We start from the raw sequence: 9,521 nt of genomic DNA, 5'->3' as shown, positions 1-9,521 counted from the left end.
TTGATCATTTCCCACTTCCATTCTGGAATTTCTATATTTTGAGCTAAACCATATGGCCTTTGATGCTCAACCTTCACCTGTTGACAATTCGGGCACTTAGATATGAATTCTGCAATATCTCTCTTCATTCCACTCCACCAATAGATTTCCCTCAAGTCATGATACATTTTCGTAGAGCCCGGATGAATAGAGTATCTAGAACTATGCGCTTTATCCATAATCCTCTCTCGAACATCATCGACATCCGACACACACAACCTATTTTGGTACTTCAACACACTATCTCCCCCTTGGGTAAAAACTATTACCTCTTGTTTGTGAACAACTCCCTTCAATTGGAGAAGGACGGGATCTTGGTCTTGCTTCTCCTTTACCTCGGCCATAAGTGAGGACGTAGACCTATCCTGAACAGTAACTCCGCCTTCATTGTTCTCTTCCAGATGAACTCCCAATCGGGCTAATCTATGTACCTCCTTTGCCAATTCTCTCTTTCCTTTCTCCACATGGGCCGTACTACCCATAGACAACCTGCTAAGAGCATCAGCAACAACATTAGCTTTACCTGGATGGTAGAGGATGCTCATATCATAGTCCTTGAGTAGCTCAAGCCATCTCCTTTGCCTCAGGTTGAGCTCCCTCTGACTAAAGATGTATTGCAAGCTCTTGTGATCGGTGAATACATCAATATGCACTCTATACAAGTAGTGGCGCCAAATTTTAAGCGCAAACATCACCGCTGCCAGCTCAAGATCATGAGTTGGGTAATTCCTCTCATGAACCTTAAGATGTCTTGAAGAATAGGCTATCACCTTCCCCCTTTGCATCAACGCACAACCCAAACCAATTCTGGATGCATCACAATAGATCACAAAACCCTCTATTCCATCGGGCAAAGCTAAAACAGGAGCAGTGGTTAGCTTGGTCTTCAATTTATGGAAACTCTCCTCACAAGTATCGGACCATTGGAACTTAGCCTTCTTTTGGGTCAGCTTAGTCAATGGTGATGATATGGATGAGAATCCCTCTACAAACCTTCGATAATAGCCAGCCAAACCCAAGAAGCTCCTTATCTCTATCGGGGATGTGGGTCTGGGCCAATTCTTCACAGCTTCAATCTTGTGAGCGTCAACCTGAATACCATCTCCAGATACGATGTGGCCTAGGAAGGCCACTGATGCAAGCCACAATTCATATTTGGAGAACTTTGCATACAGTACCTACTCTCTCAAAGTTTGTAAGACGATTCTAAGATGATGGGCGTGCTCCTCTTCATTCTTGGAGTAGACCAGAATATCATCTATGAATACAATCATAAACATATCAAGATATGGTTTAAACACTCGGTTCATGAGATCCATAAAAGCTGCGGGGGCATTATTCAACCCAAAGGACATGACCAAAAATTCAAAGTGGCCATAACGAGTCCAAAAAGCGGTCTTCGGGACATCACACTTCCTCACATTTAACTGATGGTAACCGGATCTCAGGTCTATCTTTGAGAAGCAAGTGGCACCCTGAAGTTGGTCGAATAAGTCATCTATTTTGGGGAGAGGGTACTTATTCTTTATGGTGACCTTGTTCAGTTGCCTGTAGTCGATACACATTCTAAGGGACCCATCTTTCTTTCGCACAAATAGGACTGGAGCACCCCACGGTGAGACACTCGGCTTAATGAATCCCTTATCTAACAAGTTCTTCAACTGCTCCTTCAACTCTTTCAACTCAGCTGGGGCCATTCTATATGGAGGAATTGAGATAGGCTGGGTATCAGGAAGAACATCAATCTTAAAGTCAATCTCCCTATCAGGAGGGACTCCAGGCAGATCTTCAGGAAAGACATCCGGAAACTCGTTGACAATCGGAACCGAATCAAGGGATGGAGACTCAATATTGTCATCTTTCACTTGGACAAGGTGATAAATGCACCCCTTTGAGATTAGCTTCCTGGCCCTAAGGTATGAAATAAACTTACCCTTAGGCGCAACAGGACTACCCTTCCACTCTATGACAGCCTCATTCGGGAATTTGAACGTGACAATCTGAGTTCTGCAATCAATAGAGGCATAACAGACATAGAGCCAGTCCATGCCAAGGATCATATCAAAATCAACCATGTCTAACTCAACCAAGTCTGCCAAGGTATCTCTGTAAGGAATTGCCACAGTGCAATCTCTATAGACTCTCTCAGCTAAGACAGAATCACCGACAGGAGTGGCTACACTTAAAGGCTCAAGAAGACGTTCAGGAACCTTATTGAATTTACTAGCTACATAAGGAGTCACAAAAGATAGGGTGGCACCCGGATCCATCAATACATAATAATCAAGAGAAGAGACTCGAATCATACCCGTCACGACGTTTGGAGAGTTCTCCTGATCTTGGCGACTACCAATGGCATATAGGCGGTTTGTACCTCCACTCGTACCTGAAGTAGCGCCCCTCTGATTAGCCCTAGCTGGCGGTGCGGTGGTGGAGAACTGAGCCCTGTTCCCCCATACTGGACACTCCTTCTGGAAATGGTCTATTTGGCCGCATTTATAACAACCAACCTTCACTGCTCTGCACTCTCCTAAGTGGAGTTTTCCACACTTAACGCATGGTGGCTTCCCTTGCGAACCTTGACCCACGCTAGCTTGGGACTGAGAACCCTGGGGTCTGAAATTCTGGCGACTCTGTCCCTGCTGATCATACCTATTCTGCGGCATCGGTGCACTGGCGGTAGATGAGGCATAGTTGGGAGGCCTCTTATGGAAGAAGGACCTGTTGCCCTTGTTTTGCCTCTGTTCATTCTCATGGCCCGATGATCTTACCTTCTTGCTTAGGTGCTCCTCTCTATCTTTTTTTTCTCCTCCTCCACCTGTTGAGCATACACCATTAATCTGGAAATATCCATATCTGAGATCAACAATGCTGCTTTGCACTCCTTCTTCACATGCCTCCCTAATCCGGAGACGAACTTCCTCATCTTTGACCTCACATCTGGGATCATTTCTGGAGCATACCTGGACAGATGTATGAACTTCAGGCCATACTCCTTAACTGTCATGCCTTCTTGTTTTAAATTCACGAATTCCTCCACTTTTGCTTCCCTCAATTCTCGGGGAAAGTAGTGGTCAAGAAAGGCTCCCTCAAATTCATCCCACCTAGCAGGTTCAGCATCATCGCCCCTACCTTGTTCCCATTGGTTATACCAAATGTTTGCCACATCTTTGAGTTGATAAGACACCAACTCAACCCCCTCAATTTCCGTAGCATGCATAGCTTTCAGAATTTTCCACATCTCATCAATAAAATTTTGGGGATCTTCATCAACCTTAGAACCCGTGAATGCCGGCAGATTTATTCTCAGAAAGTCTCTAATTCTAGTGGCGGTAGATGGCTCTTGGGAACTAGAGCTAAGAGTCGGCGAACTCTGGTTACCGTTCCGGGTAGCCATTAATTGCGTGAGCATTGCAATTGCCCCACAAAATTCTGCCTCTGATGTGGGTGCAGGTGGAGTAGCAGGCACTTAAGGTGCCTCCGCATATCTCGTAGGTCGGCCTCTAGCCCTTGCTGGACGTACCTCTGATTGGGGCATCTCGGCGTTATCAACATTTCTCTGGCTAGCAGTACGTTTAGGAGGACTTATCTGTAACGTATAAACGCACGAATTAGAAAGGAGTTTTATAGAGCTTAACTCTATCGCACGAATTCAGAGTATGAAAGAAGTTAAACAATTTCTAATGTCTTATAGCCTCCTAATTATAAGTGTGGTGCACAACACACCCATAAGCAAGACTCTACTAGACACGGCTTCATAGACTCCCTAGGACACTTGAACTCTAGGCTCTGATACCATGTTTGTCACGCCCCGAGAGGGTACCCTAGGCGTGGCCGGCACTCGAAGGCCATTTCTGACCTCCGAGCAAACCACCTGGTCCAGTCACACATTCATTCAATCACATTCTCTTAGCGGAAACTCAATTAAGGAAATACTATTCACAATATGGAGGCCGAAGGCCAAACATTTCATGCCATCAAAACAATATAATAAGACTCTTCAAAATAACAGTTCAACCTCCCCACACTCCAGTCTATGAAGCCTCTATCAAAGTCTAAAAGGTGCCGATGACAAGTCCATGGCTACCAACAATCAAAATAAAGGAACGACAATAAAATTGTACGAGAAAGCTCAACATCCTCCGGAAACTAGGAGGACTCACCAACTAGCTGAGAGCGTATGTGGATCTTCAACGGAGCGCCGGTTGATGATCTCTAGTACCTGTCTCTATATCATAAGACGATGTAGGCCAAATGGCGTCAGTACATGGAATGTACGAGTATGTAAAACGGCCGAATACAATGAACATCAAGGAAGAATCAATCAACTCGGAATCTCAACTCAAGAGAAATAACAACTCAATCAAATGTCCTAAGTCTAAACAAGGATATGATTTAGACGGGACCAATCACATACAATTCAACTCAATCTGACTCAGAGTACTATCAAGACCTATTTGGGAGTTTCTCTTACCCGACAACCATCACTTATGAGCCAGTGAAAGTACAACAAACCGACGTTGTTGCCGCGTCCGTTCATACTTTGCCAGGGTATGAACGAATCAATCAATCATGGATCCAATCCAACCAGGTCCTATAATGTCAGGACAAATCTCTCGGGGAAGCATCCGACTTTAACGGTTGCATCCTCCCTACGTTTGGCGATGCAGTTATTGGGTTCGAGTATGGACTATACTCTTGCCTAATTCGGTGCTCGATACTCCTCCCAAGACTCAATGCTCATAAAACTCCATCCGATCAACTCAATCAAATCATATCGACAAGTCTCATTACAACCTTGTCAACTCATCAACTCTATCACAATCAAACCTCTTCCAATTATACTATCCGATCAATCTCAATCATATCTTCAAAAGAAATTTAAATGCACATATATAGCAACATCTAGATATAATCAACCATTCCCTCCATCCATTTGAGAAATCCTTGAGACTCATCACAATTTCAAGACTTTAAATTGACATTTTATAATAAGCAACAGTTTTAAGAAAATAACATCCTTTATCATAATCTACATAGTTAAGAAGATCAATAACATATTTAACAACTCATTTTCATCAACATACTCACATAAGGGCTCATTTTAGGAACTTCTTAGCTCAACAACATCAACACACAAAGAACCAAATAAATTGGGGACAAAACTCATTCAAACATGCACCATACCAAGAAACTCCATTTTCATGAACATCTAACCTCAAGGCAAGAATAGGGCACATGGGTGGACTCAACCCATGTTTTGGATAGCCTTACATACCTTAGTGAAGACTTGAAGAGAACCTTGTGGTTGGGTCTTCAATGGAGAACTCAAACCTTGAAGCTCTTGGAACTCTTCTTGTTGGAAATGGGGAAGAAGAAGAAGAAGAAAAAGAGAGAGAGAGAGGTTTCTAGGGCTTTTAGAGAGAGAGTGAGGGATTGAAAATAATCCCAAAATGTGCTAAGGCTGATACATATATAATTTGGGACAATTCCCAAATTGCCCCTCCTCAAAAGTTCTGAAAAATAGGCAAAAATGCACCTGGCGCGATAGTGGCGCATCGCCAGGCCGATTACGCCTAAAACCTGCACACCTCGTAGTGGCGCGCTGCGCCAAGGACCAAACTACTGAGGCATGTTTATGGCGCGATAGTGGCGCGTCGCGCCCTTATAGCGTTAAGGCCAAAGTTTCTGGGTTCTAGAAATTTGGCCTGAAAAACCCTACACAACTTTTTGTGGCGCGTCGCGCCAGGGGCCAAACTACTAGCATCGCGCCACTGCGGCGCCAAGCCCAGATTTCCAGTAGTTGAACCCAGGCCTGAAATTCCTGCCGTGCTAGTCCGTCTTTGGATCGTCATATCTTTCGACTCCGAACTCCAAAATTTACATTATTGGTGACGTTGGAAAGAAGACTCGACGACCTTTGATTTAATAGATCGTGGGCCACCTAGATTGCCGTCTTTCAAAAGATAGGGTTATTAGAAGTCAACCCCTTATGCGAACTCCTCCTCAACTTAGCTACGACGAATCTTTGGATTTAATTTAGTCCTAGGGGTCCTTCATGACCCCACATCACCTCAAATGCTGCTACATTTCTCAACGACTTGTCTTACTCACGCGAATGCTCCACAATACTCGAGTCCGACCCTACCCGAACACAAGAAGGGTCCGAATCTTAGGGAAAAATTTTGAGGGGTGTTACAGTCTATGCCTATATATAGGCAGAAAGAGGAAGATAGTGGGACAAAGAAAAATGAATATTAAGTGGGCAAATTGCCCACTTTTCAGTGGGCCCCACTTGGAACAAGGACATCCATACACAATTGAACACTAAGGATGTTGTTGTTTGCTATTTGAAAATGTGTACAGAGTTGTAGCGGGATTGTTATTTTTCTCTTTTCATTTTGGGTATGTGAAGAAGTATGAACAATTTGGGGAAAGAAACAACCAAACTTTTTCTTTTCATTTTTGGTGCGTGAAGAATTATGAATAATACATGCAAAAATATTTTTGTTTGTCTTAACATCTATCGTGTTATTACATCTATATTTGAGTTTGAATATAATCTTTTATTCATAGTCAATAAAAAAAGGGGAACTTTCAAAAATAATAAAGATTTGAAACATAATTACGCTCCTTAGCTACAATTTGCTTAATTACATTCCATAGCTATAATTTCAGTTGATTTGCCAATTTTCGTTTGTATATGTCATTGCATTATACAAATTAGACTTTCCGGTTTGTATATCTCGCTGCATTATATAAGTTGGACTTTTAAAGAGATTGTATAGATTCACTTTCAGATTTGTATATTCGCTTCCAGATTTACTTTAGAGATTTGTATATTCACTTTCAGATTTGTCTATGAGCCCCTAGATTTGTATAATAGCAATTTTCATTAAATTGTAGTCAATTCGTGTAATTGATTAATTGAAACTATATCCTTATCGCATAATATAGTAGTAATATTTATCAATCCATGTAATTTTTCCAAAAAATAAATATCATATCAACTAGTAGCGGAACCAGAATTATAGTAAATAATAATGTTTGGTTTTACCAATAGACAATAAGATCACAATGACTCAACCTACCATATAAGAATAATTCAAATTAATTAATTATCACATTGTAAATTAAACATATCCAAAAGCCATAAAAATAGTCAAAGTAATTATTTTTCAATCTTCACCCAACAGTCCAAATAATAAATTAGTTGTTTGTTACATACCAATTACCAAATTAATTATTTTCATCATTGATCTTGGCGACAATAACCAAGACATCAATTTCCTTCTCATCTTGTGGTGTTACCGCTTGTTCATATTTTTGTGATGTAAGAGTGCACAATCTATAATTAATGTTTAGCTCATATTTTTGCAAAACAAATGATAATCAAATCTAAATTGATATGATGAGAGAGAAAGTTGAAAAGATTGAAAGTAATACCAACTGATATGCACTATCCTAAGTTACCAAAAAAAAAAAAAGAAGAAAGATATGCACTATCCTAATTTAGTGTGATATAGATATGTGATCACAATTCCAAATTTAATGAGATTATGATTTTTTTAATGTATAGTTTAAAAAGATATTAACTTTTAAAATTTTGTACAGGGTGAATTCCTTTTTTCTTTTTAAGGAGAGTATTTCATGAAAATTAATCTTAAATGTTTGTAAATAGTGTGGGTTTTCCTTTGGTATATATAATACAATTTAAATTTATGTATTCACGACTTTGCGAAAAATATATATCCTAATTTACCATTTTTTTTTTGTTTTGACTTAAAATTACTCTATTAGTCAAAATAAAATAAAAACAATTAAGGTCATTTAATTATATATATTCCGGTCATTTAAGGTAATATGATAAATGTGGCTTATAATTAGACAATTTTATCGTCATAATCCCCTTGTATGATTCTATTTAAACTTGACAAATCTTAACATTATCATCAAATCAATTTCTCAGAGAAAAAAGCAGTAAAAATGAAGTTAGGATTGGGAATTGCAATTATGTTGATGATGATTTTTGCCACAGAAGGGGAAACTGATGTACAACGATGCCTTCATGCTTGCAAACAACAGTGTGGCAGTGATAAAAAATGTTATAATGATTGTGTAAATAATTGTGTTGTTCCTATATATGATGAATGTGCAACCTCAAATTCACTATTGTAAGGTTGGCTGTTTTTCTATTAAGTCTTCTAAATTTAATATAAATGACAAATAAAGAGAGACTTGTTTGGAGGATTGTTCCAACAAGGTTTGTTATTTCAAAAACTAGTGATGTTTTTGTTGCTAAATTTAATTACTGAAATTAAAGAACATGATTATTCTCATTCTGTTTTTTTTTTGTTTACATTAATTTTCAGTATATCAATCAAACAAAGAAAATTGATTTACTGTTCTATTTACGGGCTATATATATGTATATTTTGGCCTTAATGTTCAATTATATTGATAGTGTAAAAATAAGTATATCAGTATATGCAATTAGTTAATTAACCATGTCGTCTAAACATATAGTGAATTGAGCTTTTTTATTTCAACTAAAAAAAAATGTAGTATTAATTACATGGTTAAACATTAAAGAAAAACTAAAATTACGTTTTGGATTTTGATTGTCTAAATCAATGTAAAACTAAAGAATAAATATCCAACATTATTGTCATTTTTAGTGCTGAACAAACATTTTTTTGTTAGCATTACTATTGATTTGAGCTTTATTAAAGCTACTAATATCTATGGACTATATAGCCTTTATTGAACCATTCAAAATTTTAAATCTCAAACTTGAAATAATATGTTAAAAGATAAAAACAATGAAAAAATATATGAAATATTTATAAATTATATCAAACTAAATATTTCTATACATAAAATAAATTTAAAAAATTATATATATAATGCCGGATTAGTTTGGTCTCGGATTGACTCTTTTTAGTTAAAATCAAACCAATCCAAGTATAATCGGATTTTTATTCAATACCAAACTACTGCTCAAAGTTTTTTTTTTTCTATTTGATTTGATTTTCGATTCGATTTTGTTCACCTTAAATTGAAAAGATTGAAAATAATACTCACTGATAAGCACTATCTTAATTTAGTAGGATGTGGATATATAATCACAATTAATATTTAATGTGTGAGTAACATTAGGAACTTATAAATTTTATACGTGCAATACAAAAAAGTTTTAAAAGGTATAACTTTTAAGATCTTGTACGTTCAAAAGGTACAACATTTAAAAGGTGCATGAATACTTCGTGAAAATTCATCTTAAACATTTGTAAATAATGTAAAATTTTCTTAATTTATGATTTAAGTCCCATAAAATTAAAATTTTATATTCAGGCGTCTAAGTACTTGGCAAGAAACAAAGCTTAATTACCCCTTAATTTTAGTTGTGTGATTTAAAATTATTCTATTAGGCAAAAAAAAAGGGAGAAAAAGTAAGGCCATTAATTAGATTATATTTTAGT

The sequence above is a fragment of the Solanum dulcamara genome, chromosome 9 (assembly GCF_947179165.1).
Source record: "Solanum dulcamara chromosome 9, daSolDulc1.2, whole genome shotgun sequence".
Lineage (NCBI taxonomy): Eukaryota > Viridiplantae > Streptophyta > Magnoliopsida > Solanales > Solanaceae > Solanum > Solanum dulcamara.
This window is presented reverse-complemented; position numbering follows the sequence as displayed.